Source organism: Marmota flaviventris, chromosome 15, assembly GCF_047511675.1.
Source record: "Marmota flaviventris isolate mMarFla1 chromosome 15, mMarFla1.hap1, whole genome shotgun sequence".
NCBI classification, from domain to species: domain Eukaryota; kingdom Metazoa; phylum Chordata; class Mammalia; order Rodentia; family Sciuridae; genus Marmota; species Marmota flaviventris.
The window spans coordinates 50,174,862-50,190,178 of NC_092512.1; positions in this window are offsets into that span (position 1 = coordinate 50,174,862).

Here is a 15,317-nt window from a genome sequence, read left to right on the forward strand (position 1 = left end):
CATTTTTTTTTAAAAGTAAGGTTTATTGATACAGAATTTACTACAATCAACTGATTTTCTCCTGTAAAGTTCTTTGGGTTTTGATAAATTCACCTAATTGTGAATGCAGCACCATACAACAATCATTGTACATAATGTGTGTGTCTTATCAGCACAAAAACGTCATGCAAAAAATCCTTTTAGCAAAACCTTATCCTTATCCCAACCCATGGAAATCTGTTTTCTGTTCTTATAGATTGTATTCCCATGGTTGATATGTAAATGAGATAAGAAATATTCATCATTTAGAATTTGGCTTCTTTCATTTAGTGTAATGAATTGTTATTCATTTTGCATATGTTAGTAGTTAATTTATTTTTATTACTGAGTAGTATTGCTCTGTATGGATATACCACATTTTGTGTAATCATTTGCAACTGAAAGAAAAATTTGGGTGGCTTCCACTTTGTAGCTATGATCAATAGAGTCACTGTAAACATTTATGTATAGGATTTTAAGTGAAGGTAAACTTTAATTTCTTGAAGATAAATATGTAACAGTGGGATTTCTGAATCACCATGGCAAGTATGTATTTAACCTTACAAATAAATGACAAACTATTTTCAACAATAGTTGTACAGTTTTGGATTCTTCCTAGCAATATATGAAAGTTCCAATTGTTCCACATCTTTGTCAGCACTCACTACTGTCACTTTTTAAAATTTAAACCATTCTACTTGGGGTTGAAGTGGATTTGATTGTGATTATTAGCATTTCCTTAATGATTAATAATGTTGAGTCTGCTTTCATTGCTTAGTTTCTATCTGTATACCTTCTTTTGTGATGTATGTGTTCACATATTATAAATTAAATTATAAATTAAATCTTTTTATCATTTAATTTAGATCATTCCCTGTGGGTACTAAACATAAAACTTCCTTATCATGTTAATTTTCCAAATATTTTCTCAATTTAATAACTGTTATTTTGTTTTCTTAGCAATGTAAAAGTTATTTTTTATGAAGCCATATTGTATATGTGTATATATATGTATATATGTAATTTTTAGACAACTTGTACTTTGGGTATTATATCCAAATAAGTTTTCTCAATCCGGGATTATAGTTTTCCCTCCAGTTTTCCTTCTAGGAGTGTTATAGTTTTAGAATTTATATTTAGGTCTATGATTAATTTTGTGTTAATTATTTTACATAGTTCAAAGAATAAATTGAGACTTATTATGTGACATATGGATACCTAATTGGTTTAACATTATTTATTGAAAACACTATTCTTTCTCCATAGAATTGCCTTTGAACTTTTGTTGAAAATAAATGGACCATGTATACATGGGTTTATTTTTTAATTCTTTGTCTCATTGATCTATGTGTCTATATTTTCACCAATACCACATAGTCTTGGGTACTGTAGTTTATGTAGTAAATTCTATGATTTGGTGGGTGAATGTGTTTACTTTATTTTTTTATTTGAAAAAATTTAAACTCTTCTAGATTTCTAGTTTCCTTCCTTTTCTTCTTCTCTTTCTTTTCCTTTTTTTCTCATCTTTCTCCTCAAATTATTTGTAGTAGGAAATTGTGTAAAAATAATGTCAAAATTTGTATTTGAGATGAGTTAATATAAAATTATCAACTTTGAGTTGAATTTTATAACTTGGATGTAAAGCAAAACAATATGATATATTTTGTCAGTGATGCAACTTGTGTTTTGTTTTTGAAGTTACTATATATATATATATATATATATATATATATATATATATATATATATAAAGGTTTTATTCATAAGCCCACAAGTATATTTTTAAAATGTAAGAACAGAATCAACACTCATTATGTGTATATGTAATCTGGACTACAGATATTATTGATATGTTACTTTACTACCTAATATTTCTAATTTGTATCAGTAGCAAAAAATGTGTATTAAGTGTATGTAAATTAATTTGTGAAAAATCAATTAACAAGTCAGTAAGAAAAGAGAGAAGAAACAAAGAAATCTTGCTTTTGATTTCCAACTTGTGAATTAGTGGATAATGTGGGGGAAAAAAAAGAACAGAAAATAAATATGTGATTTTGAATAGACTGCATTTTTAACATCTGTATTTTATGGACATTTTCTAAAAAGTTCATTGTTTCCTATTGTTTAATTAGACATTTTCAAAACATAAAATTCAGGATTTTTTAGCTTGTATGCATAAAAATGTATGATTGGTAATATTAACCTGCTGTATTTAATACTTACTATTATCTCATGCTGACAGATAAAAATTATATTGCTATTGATCTCTGCTATGCTGCACTAATACATTTTTATTGCTTCCTATGTCCATCCAGGCATGACATCATTTTATTTATTACTTGGACGGTTCTCTGTTGAGATTCTTCTTTCATCTTATCCAATAATTCATTTGAACATCCCCCTAGTACACATGGTCTAAACTCTCAGGTAGAAGGGAATACTCATTCTTATGTCAGTGTGACTAAAGTTCTAATTATTTTCACCAGGAACTCTTGTATAACCATATTAAATCTTGCACCCTAGTGCTATGTTTTCGCTGTACAATTTTGTAAGACTATAATACTCGATACATAACTATCTGGAAATTGCAGAATATTACTCTAAAATAGCTGCAGTATTTTACATGCTTGCAAATGGCAAGTAACTCTTTTATCATCTTTAAGAATGTCAATAGCTAAAATATTACATAAAATAATGAGTAAGATAAGAAGAAATAACGAGGAAAAGAGGAAAGAAGAGAAAATTTCAGACCTGTAAAATTATCAGATAATCTGAAAAATAGATTTTAAATTACATGAATAAATTAATAGATGTAGTGTAGTTTGAGATAATTTTTAAATTAATATTTAATGGGATCTAATTGTAACCAGAATGGATTAGATTAATTATTTACAGTAAATCCTAAAAAATGTAGAACTAAATAAGTTTGAATATCACCACATATTTTTGTCTTGGATATTTATTTATTAATTTTTTTTACAATTTACATTCAAGAAGTTAAGCCAGCAAGTAGTTTTGTTAATTTGTTTAATCCAGTGTTTTACTATAAAAGATTAGATTTTTGTAGAACATTATATGAAGACATTAGCTTATTTACTTTTGTTATAGTTTCTTTATCTAAATCTCCTGTTCCTATTTGGTACCTTTAATAGTGATACTGCCAGTTAATGGTGATAAGTTCTTCTCACATGTTGAAGTACAACATTAGAGAAGCTCTCAGAGGCAAGCTCACAAAGCAGGATTTATTGAAAAATGGGTAATATAGACTTCTCCCAGGAGGGAGAAGGGGGCCATAGCTGGTATCCTGGTATCCCAAGAAGACAGGATGTCTGCCTTTTTTAGAGGACTTAGGCTTCCTTTGTTCTCTTCTCTCTTCCCCTTATGTCTCCTTCCTGCTTACCACAACTAAGACCAGGAGATGCTCCATGGGATGGCCAAAAGGTGAGAGGCAGAGGGGCTGGGGGAAGGGCCTGATGGAGCAGCCCAGGACACATTAATGAACACCTTGATAGGGTGGAGGAAGGGCTCTGAAGGCATTTTAATCCACTAGGGGGCAGTCTCCAACTTCCTGGACTCACTCAATTTGGCCTCCTTGATCCAACCTGACTCAATTTACCTGTCTATACTGACTATCTGTCTAATTCTGGCCTCAATAGTTTTTATTGCATTCTGTAAAAAAAAACTACCTTGAACCTAGTGGCTAGAAACAACACACCAACCATTCATTATCTCCTAGTTGTGTAGATCAGAAGTCCTACTTCTCAGTAGGACTCAGTGCGACTCAGTGCAACTCAGTCAGTTCTCTAGTCTTGGTTATATAAAACCAAATTCAAAGTATAGGTGGTCTGAAATGCTCTCTGGGGGATCTGGGGTTTAATACACAGGACTTATTGAGTCTTTCACTTTCTTATTAGGATATGTATCCTAGAAAAATCACCATACTTTAAGCATGACAGTCAAATTGCCTGAGTTAGAATCTTGATTCTCTGGCTACATTAGAGTTTGAACCCTGGTTTCTCTGTAAGTGTTGTTAAAATAACACCTAACTAACTCTTGTAGGTTTTTAGTAGAATTCAGTCTCATGGATTCAGGTCCCTTTTCTTTGTTGACTGTGTGGCCGGGAATTGCTCTTAATTTATGGAGGCCATCTGCATTACTTGCCTCATGGCACCTTTTTGATAGTCTCAGGCTTCTCATACTTCCATCTCTTTGATCACCCTTTTGTGTTTCATCTTCTCACTCTTCGAGCAAGAGAAATTTCCCTTATTTCAAGCAGTCATGTGATTAGATTGTTTCCCTTATAGAATCCACAGTAATCCTTTCATTTCAAGGTTTATAATCTTAACCTCATCTACAAAATTCCCCTTTCAAGTAAGATAATGTATTTACTTAGATCATGGGGTATGGTGAGGACATCATTGGGATAGGTGACATTATTCTCTCTTGACATTGCTTAACTGTCCTCCAAGGATTTTAAAAATCTCTGTCATCTCAAATTTGACTATTATCTGTTCCACTCAAAACAATTGACATGTTCATTTATACCTTGGTTTTACTTTATATTTTTTCCTTCATCTGAATGTTTTCCCATTATATTCTGATTATTTTTACCTCCTCTTTTGGTAGGAATTGAATGTTTGCTTTCCCTCTAAAATTTATGTTGAAACTTAATCCTTAAATGCAACAGTATTAAGAGATGGAGCCTTTAGGAGGTGATTCGTCCATGAGGGATAACTCTCCTGAATGGAATTAGTCCCTTATAAAAGAGTTGGGAGAACTATAAAGAACTCATTTTGCCTTCCATACATTTGCTATTTGAGGTCACAGTATTCCAGGTACTTTATTGGAAGCAGAGGCTGGGGCCTCACACCAGTTGCCTTGACCTTGGACTTCAGAACTCACAGAACTGTTAGCAATATGCTTCAGATGTTCATGAAATACCTAGTCTCAGGTATTTTTTCTACAGCAGCATGAAAAGATTAAGACATCTTTTATTTTTGGCTCCAACTCAAATTCTACTTCCTAAATGAGTTCTTTCTATTTTCAGACTTGCAAATTTTACATCTACATTAATACATAGGACTCACTGAGCCTTTGAGTTTCTTATTAGGATACATAATCTTCTAGAGTTTCAGCATAATTTAAGCCTTGTGGTCAAAATGCCTGAGCTAAAATCCTGATTCTGTAGCTACATTAGAGTCTAGCTCTTACTTTCTCTATTTGCAAAGTGTGGCTAAAATAACATACTTCTCTGTGTGCTGGTGGAAGAATTACTGAGATAACACACTTAAAGAATTAGAACTATGCCTTGAAAATGATAAAGCCCATACAATAACAATGATTTTTTTTGGTGTGTGTATCTCTAAATAAACTCTCAAGGCTAGCTGAAGTTTCTGCCATATCAGTTAGGATGTGTTTGAGCTGAAATAATTGAAAAATCTCACTCAGCCTGACTTTATTAATTAAAAAATATATTTTATACATAGTTGAAAATCCAGAGGCATGTGTATGGGATCAATTGGAGATGCTTTAAAGATGAGATGTCGCAATGACTCAGTGAGAACCCCATGATTAATTAAGTGACTAAGTGGCTTTTTTTTTTTTAACTATAGAAAGAAGATTGCTGTAATTCCAACAGTCACATTCACACATCACAATTCAACAAAATTCAGGGGAAGAAGAGACACCATTGTTATTTGTGTTTTCCATTTCAGATGGTGAATTTTCCTCCCACAGACTCATGCATACTTTTATTGTCCTCAGTTTGCACTTATTGCCAATATTGAACTCCCGAGAGTGTTAGTTTTCTCTGAGACTGGGTAAGGATTGTGGTGAGAAAGGGGGATTGGGATTAAAGGAAGGGGTAGAAAATAAGACAAAATTTTACTGAGAAGGAAGGAATTGATATAATTTCAGCATAAATAGCTGATATGTTTCTTCTACAAAAAAAGAATGCTTATATTGCTTTGAAGTCATAGTGACTGCAATTATGTTCTGCATAAGGTAAGAATTCATGAAATATTGCTAATGTTGGTATTACTGATGTTGAAATATTTTAAATAAAATACATTTAATGTAATGTTTTAAATAATTAAATAAAATATTTTAAATAATAATATTTAAAATATAATATTTTAAATGATAGTAAAATAATAAAGTTTTAATTAGCTCCAGAATGACTAATTGTCTTTAAGGGGCTCAAAATTATTCTTATAATGATTTTATATCTTATTTGTGTTAAATTCCTTACAAATAACCACAAATAACTAGAAAGGCTATTTTTTCCAAGTTAATTATCCTACCTTAAGTATGTTGTTAAAACTGAGGTCTCTGAAATTGAATGAAGCTAAGTATCAACAGCAAGAAAAATCATAGAAAGTACACAAACACACGGAGATTAAACAATACTCTTTTAAAAGAAGAGTGGTTCAAAGTAGAAATGAGAGAAGAAATTAAGAATTTCTTAGAAACAAATGAAAACAAAGATACAACATATCAGGTATCTGGCGTAGTATGAAATAACACTAAGAGGAAAATATACTGCATTTAGCACATACATTAAAAATATAGAGATATCCCAAATAAATAATCTTTTTCACCACTCAAGGCCTTAGAAAAAGAAGAAAAAACTAATTCCAAAATAAGTAGAAGACAGGAAATAATAAATATTAGAGATGAAATTGTGGAAAAAAAATACACAGGAGCAACACAACAAAGTTCGTTCTTTGAAAAAAATAAATAAGCTTGATAAATCCTTAGCCAGACTAACAACAACAACCAAAACGTGAGAGAAGACTCAAAGCAACAAAATTAGAGAAGATAAGGGAGATATCACCATGGACACTTCTGAAATTCAGAGGATCATTTGAAACTACTTTAAAAATATATACTCCAATAAACAACAAAATCTAGAAGACAACAATAAATTGTTAGACACACTTGACCTGCCCAAATTGAATCAAGAAGATGTAGAACACCTAAAAAGACCAACATCAAGTAATGACATTGAAACAACATTTAAAAGCCTAACAACAAAGAAAAGCCAGGACAAAACAAATTCTCAGCACATTTCTACCAGACCTTTAAAGGAGAACTAATACCAATCTTCCTCAAATTATTTCATGGAAATGAAGAGGAGGGAACACTCCCAAATAACATTCTATGACCTTAGTATAACCATGATACCAAAAGCAGACAAAGACACATGTAGGAAAGAAAACTACAGACCAATATCCACTTGAACATAGATGCAAAAATCCTCAATAAAATACTAGAAAATCATATTCAAAAACATATTAAGAAGATAATACAGCATGATCAAGTGAGCTTTATTCCAGGGCTGCAAGGCTCATTCAATATATGGAAATCCATAAATGTAACCTGTGAAATGGAATCAAGAATAAGAACCATATGATCATCTCAATAGATGCAAAAAAGACCTTTAATAAAAACACAGCAATCATTCATGTTAAAAACACTATAGAAACTAGGGATAAAAGGAACTTACCTCAACATTATTATGGTAATAAATGACAAACTCAAAGTCAATACCATAATAAATGGAGAAAAACTAAAAGGTTTTTCTCTAAAATCAGGAAAAAGACAGGAATATCCACTGTCACCACTTCTATTCAATATATTTGTTGAAACTCTAGTCAGAGCAATTAGACAAGGGAAAGAAATTAAAAGGAAGCATGCCAGGTATGGTGATGCACTCCTGTAATCCCAGTGGCTTGAGAGGCTTAGATGGGAGCATTGCAAGTCAAAGCCAACCTTAGAAACTAAATAAGGCCCTGAGAAACTTAGCAAGATCTTGTCTCAAAATTAATAATAATAATAATAATAATAATAATAATAATAATAATAAATAAAACAGGCTGGGACGAAAGCTCAGTGGTTAAGAACCCTTGGGTTCAATTTCTGATACAAAGACAAGAAAAAAAGAAGTCCAACTATCACTGTTTGCTGACATAATACTATATCTAGAAAAACGAAAAATTTCTACCAGAAGACTTTTAGAGCTGATAAGTTAATTAAAGTGGCAGAATTCAAGATCATCACTAATAAATCAATAGCTTTTCTACACTCCAACAATAATTCAGCTAAGAAATCATAAAAACCAACACCTTCCCAATTACCTAAAAGAAAAAAAAAAGTCTGGGAATTAATCTATTGAAGGAAGTGAGAGAACTTCTCAATGAAAACTATATAATACTCAAGAAGGAAATTCAGAAGACCTGAGAAGATGAAAAGATCTCCCATGATCTTGGATGGGCAGAATTAATATTATCAGAAGGTCCACATTACCAAAAGCAGTATACACATTCAATGCAATTCCAATCAAAATACTAATGACATTTGTCAGAGAACTCAACAATCAATCCTTAAATTCATTTGAAAAGATAAGAGAACTAGAATAGCCAAAACAATTCTGAACAAAACAAGCAATGCAGGAGGCATCACAATTCATTGTCTCAAATTATACTACAGAGCTATAGTAACAAAACCAGCATGGTACTTTCATCAGAATAGGCTGAAGACAAATGAAATAGAAATGAGACCAATAGAAGATACTTATGCAATCTTAAGTAATTACAGCCATTTTAATTTTTATAAAGGTGCTGAAAATGTATGTTGGAGAAACGACAATCTGTTTAACAAATGGTGCTGGGAAATTGGATATTCATATTTAGAAGAATGAAATTAGATCCTTATCTCTCCCCTTGCACAAAAATCAAATCAAAATGGATCAAAGACTTGGGAATTAGACAAGAAACCATGCCATAGGGTCAACACTCTATACTATTGATGCAGGCAATGATTTCCTCAACAAAACCTCTAAAACTCAAAAAATAAAATCAAGAATCAATAAGTGGCATGCCATCAAAAAAAAAAAAAAAGGTTTCTGCACATCAAAGAAATGACTACAAGTGAAGAGAGGGCTTCAGAATGGGAAAAAAAAAAACTTCTTTCTAGCTACTCTTCTGACAGGAGATTAATATATGAAATATATAAAGAACTCAAAAAACCCAATTAATAAATAGGATAAAGAACCAATTAGAGCTGGGTGCAGTGGTATATACCTGTAATCCCAGTGCTCAGGAGGCTGAGACAGAAGGATCATGTGTTCAAAGCCAGCCTCAGCAAAAACGAGGTGCTAAGCAACTCAGTGAGACTCAGAGAAAATATTTGTTGATGTTCTGATTCTGACTTATTTCACATAACATGATTTTCTCCATTTCCATCCTTTTACCATCAAATGCCATTATTTCATTTTTCTTTAAAGCTGAGTAAAAATCCATTGTCTCTCTCTGTGTAGCATATTTTCTCTCATACGTGGAAGCTAGAGCAAAATAAGGGAAAGAAGTTGGTATCCAAAGGAGATTGGATATCATAAATATATGATGGGTCAGTGGAGTAAAGAAAGAAGAACAAGAAAGAGGGAGAAAGGAAGGAAAAGGGGTAAAAATATGGAATGAAATAAACAGTAGCTTGTTACATACATTTATGAATGTACCAAAAATAATCTTAACTGTATATGTAGATATATAATTTAAGTCAACGTTATATATATTAATATCAATCAATCTTAAATATATAAAGAAATGGAAAAATATCAAAAGAGAGAGGAGGGGGAGTGGGGGGTGTGAGGGGAAGATGAAGGAGGATACGGTGATTGAATCAAAATCCTTGCATGTATTGTTTTGCTAAACCCAAATTCTGTATATAATTATAAGGCTCCCATATTAAAGAATAAATATAAGTGAGATTGCATTTTAATTTTAAAAGTGGTGATTGTTAAAAATCTTAACTAAAATATGTGGCATATTAATATGTCTCTGGGCAATGGTGGTTTAAATAAAGAGCAAGGTTACATACAGAAATGGGTTTACAGTTTACAGTAATGATCCCCATTTTATTTCAAGTCAGGATGTACTCTTTGTATCATCCTTCCTTCTCCTTTAGCACATAAAACACACAATCTAAAACCAACCACAACACTTCAACTGCCTTGATTATTGCACCAATTTCAAAGTTGAAGGGAGAAAATTCTCCAGGGGGACAAATATTTATCTTCTCTCTTAAGTTCTCTTAGAAAATATTGCCTGAGTTCAGGTAATATGTTCCACTTGTATTCTGGTGATTTTCTTGTTTCTAATTCTAGTAGAAATTCCTTTTGTAAATTTTATATGCCTGCTATTGTGCCATTCACTATGAGAAATGTAAAGGTGGTATTATAATATATACTCCTGATTCTTAGTTAGATTATAGAATTATTATGAAAACATCATGGAAGATATATATATGTATATGTATGTATATATATATGTATGTATATATGTATATATGTGTGTATATATAGATATAAATAGTTTAGAAAAGATTATATTTCATACTTTTATATTAAATTCACTGATACCAATAGTTAACGTATACATCATAATAGTTCAGGATAGATAGAAAACATTATGATTTGCATAAATTGTAAGAACTGAAAATCAACACGCATAGATTTAATATCTTTATTTTCTAAATTACATACCAAGAAATAATAGAAAGTCAGGAATAAATATGGTAATAAAATTTTAGAATTTTTATAATATATTTGGTTACATGGTACAAATAATAATATAATTTTTTTTAAAAGACACTTGGTTGGACAGTTCAACTTGACACTAAAAGAATAAAGCATTAAAATAATTTGGAGAATGAATCCCTAGGTATTCAATTTAAATGCTTAATAATTACTTATGCAAATTGGATTTGGGAATAACTGAAGATAATGCAAAAATTGAAATCAAAGTTAAATATAGACATTGCTTTGAAATCTCAAAACTACTAAAATCATCAATTATCTTTATTTGGCAAAGAGAAGGCAATAACAGTAAAATGCATATCAGCGCCAACTGTGATGTGAAATTTAAAGCTCTAAAACCCCATTAAAATCAGCCTGGTAATGATGTACCATATGCACTGATCTACAGTTGCCGGAGGATCCTAACCTGTGGCTTTTTTTCTGTCACATCACCTTGTTAAATAAAGATGAGTTTAGAATGTTTGTTTAAGTATTCATAAGACTGTAGATAATATAAGGTTGACAATTTTAGCAATGTATATTTTTCTTCCAGCTTTATGATACACACAATATATCTGTTTTAATATGCCATGCATGCTTGTTTCTAAGGTAAATTTTGAGTGTAATAAAAAAGCTATTCATATATAGTAAAATAAATTAGTCATTCTGACTACAAATTTATATATGCATTCTAGTAAGAAAACTGGTTTAATCTGATGAGTACAGAGGTCTATTAATCAAAGTACTGATCAGAAGTCATAAAGAAAATGTTCCATATTTCATCACCATCTTTCAAGTCACCCAGCTTCTTTATACTTTTTTATTGTTCACCTTTATAAATAATTCAATCCCTATTCTCTTTTCCATATACTTACATCTCTTTCATTAACACCTGTGAAAGTTGAAATTTTATATTGAAGGTAGAAAAAATGTTCAGCTCTAGCTGAATATTTTCATTTTTAGATCAGATAAATTATTAATAATTAAGCCTCAGGTCTATGAGATAAGTAAAATAATATCTTTATTTATTTACATGTTCTTGAAAATTTGATTATTCACCATATTTTCCTTTGCCAGGACTTATGGTGTGTCCTCGCTAAATAGGGGTATTGCCAACAGGATCTTCACAAAGGGAGAAAACTATCTTTGAAGAAACTACATAGCCATGTGTAAAATTTTAAGTCTGTATGTAAGAAATTTTGACTCCTGCCAAGTTAATCGGCCCATTATTCTTATTGTGAAATATATCACACATTCTTGGAAGTCTAGCTTGACTTATTTTCAAAATTAATTTATTTAAATTATTTGTTATCAAGTGACATAGTCACAGAAATCTTAAACTGCATTCCTTTAGATATTAAAAGTCAAATATTTTATCCTCAAGTGAGGTTTTCTTCCTCCCTTTGTCTTTTTCTCCCATCCTTTTAGATGAATTATTCCAAAAAAAAAAAACTCTTAGGCTTTTTGAAAGAGAAACATGGATTTGAGTCAAATTTACTTCCTCCCACTTTGATCCATCTGTTTGCTCCCTTTCTCCTCTTACTTCTTGAAATATGGATAAGCTCAGGATGGGAGTAGGTGAATGTTCCCTTATGATCACATGAGGTAAGTAAAGGCTTATTTGTGTTTATCAGATTTTCACATACATTATAGTGTCAACAAGTGTCAGCTAATTTTTTTTTTTCTGTATAGGGCCAGATGTAAGTATGTTTTGCTTTGTGGGCTGGGATGTAATTCAGTAGTAGAGGTCTTGTCTGTCATGTAAAAGCCCTGGTTAAATCCCCAACACTCAAAAAAAAAAGTTGCTTTTTAAGCTGCAAAATATTTTTCTAAAAAAATCATTTTTGGCCAGGCATGGTGGTACATGCCTATAATCCCAACGATTTAGGAGGCTGAGGCAGGAAGATCATGAGTTGAAGCCTAGACTCAGCAACTTAGTGTAGCCTTGAGCAACTCAGTGAGATCCTGTCTCTAATAAAATACAAAAAAAAAAAAAAAAAAAAAAAAGGCTGGGGATGTGGCTTAGCAGGTAAGTGCCCTGGAGTTCAACCCCTGGAATAACAACAAAAACATTGTTTCTGTATTTTGGTGCAAAATGGTCTGAATGGGTGTGATATTTTAATAAACTTCATCTAAGTACACTAATATTTAAATTTTATAATTTTCATGTATCAAATCTATTATTTAATTTTTTATATTCATCTAAATATATAAAAAATATTTTACATATCTGGTTATACCAAAATCAGAGTGAAGCTACATTTGATTTACCTGATAAGTAATTTCTGTCTCATGTGTACATACACACACACACACACATACACACACACTCATACACACACACACACACACACATACACGTCAGAATCACATGTACCTATATCATAATCATGATACAGTTACAACTACATCATCATAATTAAGGTAAAAAATAGGTATATATAAGAGCATATTTACTGGATCAATTTTTATCAGTTTACTAAATATAGAGATATATCAAATATTTTATTTTCATACCTCATAGGGTTTTAAAATAAATTTCAATTTCTTTATACTTATATACTTACATGTACACATGCATATAGAAGCTTGTTTATTCCTGATAACATGAATTAATTTAAACATAGTTAATATCAATATATTTCAAAGTATTATTATAATGTGGTCAGTTATGCCTAGTAGATATATTCAGTTTACATAATCTATAAACAGCTTAGAAATAATCTTGGGATAAGTGTGAAATAACTTCCTTACTTCAATGTCCTGACTCTTCTTTCCATTTAAAAGTGCAGAATGTTTTTGAGCTGTGTTCATTTAAAGGTACTGGAGTTATATGCCCAGATCAGTTCATTTTCTATAACACCAATAGACCCTAGAAAAACTAACCTGATTATCTTACAATTCTGTATTCCTGGATACCATTGAAAGATTATAACTAGATTCCTGATCCATTGGAAATGTTTCCTCAATTGTATTTTTTTTAAATTATAGCTTATAGAAAAATTCTTTTAGAAGGTTTTATTTTACTCTTTCTAATAATCTAAACTATTTATTGAAATACCTCTTGAGCATAAAGTTATATATTTTTGAATCACCATTGTTTGTTTCTGATTGAATTTTCTCACTAATTTTGAATACATGCATTAAGTCTTGAAAAAGCAGCAAATTTATTATGTGTTTGTTTTCTCAACATCTTTTCTATCTGAAATATAACTTGGTGGATGATCCTGAGTTAGCCACACCTTAGCACTGAATGTGCATAAAATATATATGTATAAATATTGTCCAGGGTAATGCATCATGGGGGTAAAGAAACATTTCACTTATCTCATGAAACTCTTACATTTTAAAACAGAAATAAATGTTCTTCAACTAACATATGCCATGATTTTCAATAAATTTTAGGCTAGCAATAATTTTGAGAAAAGCAAGTATCCTAAGTTATGGATGGCCAAATGTTAGGATGATAGTTGTATATAATCAAACAATGAGGAATAAGGCCTCTTCAGACTTTGAAAAATTCTATTTTTTATAGATCAATTTGATCATAACAAAAATCCAAAGCAGAACAAATTTAGAAATGTTCACAATAAATATACAAATTTTTTTCTGTAACACAAATTTAGCCTAGGATATAGGCTCCATTGACATCTCTTGCCAAATACATTGTAAATTAACTTATATGCCAATAAAATAGAAAATATTGAAGCCACTGACAAATTTCTAGAGTCATACAATTTGCCCAAATTGAATCAGGATGATATACACAATTTAAACAGATCAATTTTAAGCTACGAAATAGAAGATGCCATCAGAAGTCTACCAACCAAGAAAAGCCCAGGAATGGATGGATACACAGCTGAGTTCTACAAGACCTTTAAAAAAGAACTAATATCAATACTCTTCAATTTATTTCAGGAAATAGAAAAAGAGGGAGCACTTCCAAACTCATTTTATGAAGCCAATATCACCCTGATTCCAAAACTAGGCAAGATACATTAAAAGAAAAGAAAAGAAAAGAAAACTTTAGACCAATATCTCTAATGAAATAGATGCAAAAATTCTCAATAAAATTCTGGCAAATCAAATACAAAAACATATCAAAAAGATCATACACCACGATCAAATGGGATTATTGCAGGGATGCCAGGTTGCTTCAACATATGGAAATCAATAAATATAATTCATCATATGAATAGATTCAAAGATAAGAATCATCTGATCATCTCAATAGATGCAGAAAAAGCAGTTGACAAAATACAGCACCCTTTCATATTCAAAACACTAGAACAATGAGGGATAACAGGAACATACCACAACATTATATAGGCTATCTGTGCTAAATGGAGAAAAATTGAAGCCATTCCCTTTAAAAACTGAAACAAGACAGGGATGCCCTCTTTCACCACTTCCATTTAACATAGTTCTTGAAATACTGGCCAGAGCAATCAGACAGAAAAAAGAAATTAAAGGGATACACATAGGAAAAGAAGAACTCAAATTGGCACTATAGGCTAATGATATGATTCTATACCTAGAGGACCCAAAAAGTTCCACCAGAAAACTTCAAGAACTAGTAAAGGAATTCAGCAATGTAGCAGGACAGAAAATAAATACCCATAAATCAAATGCACTTCTGTATATAAGTGAAAAATCATCAGAAAGGGAAACTAGGAAAACTACCCCATTTACAATAGCCTCAAAAAAATAAAATACTTGAGAA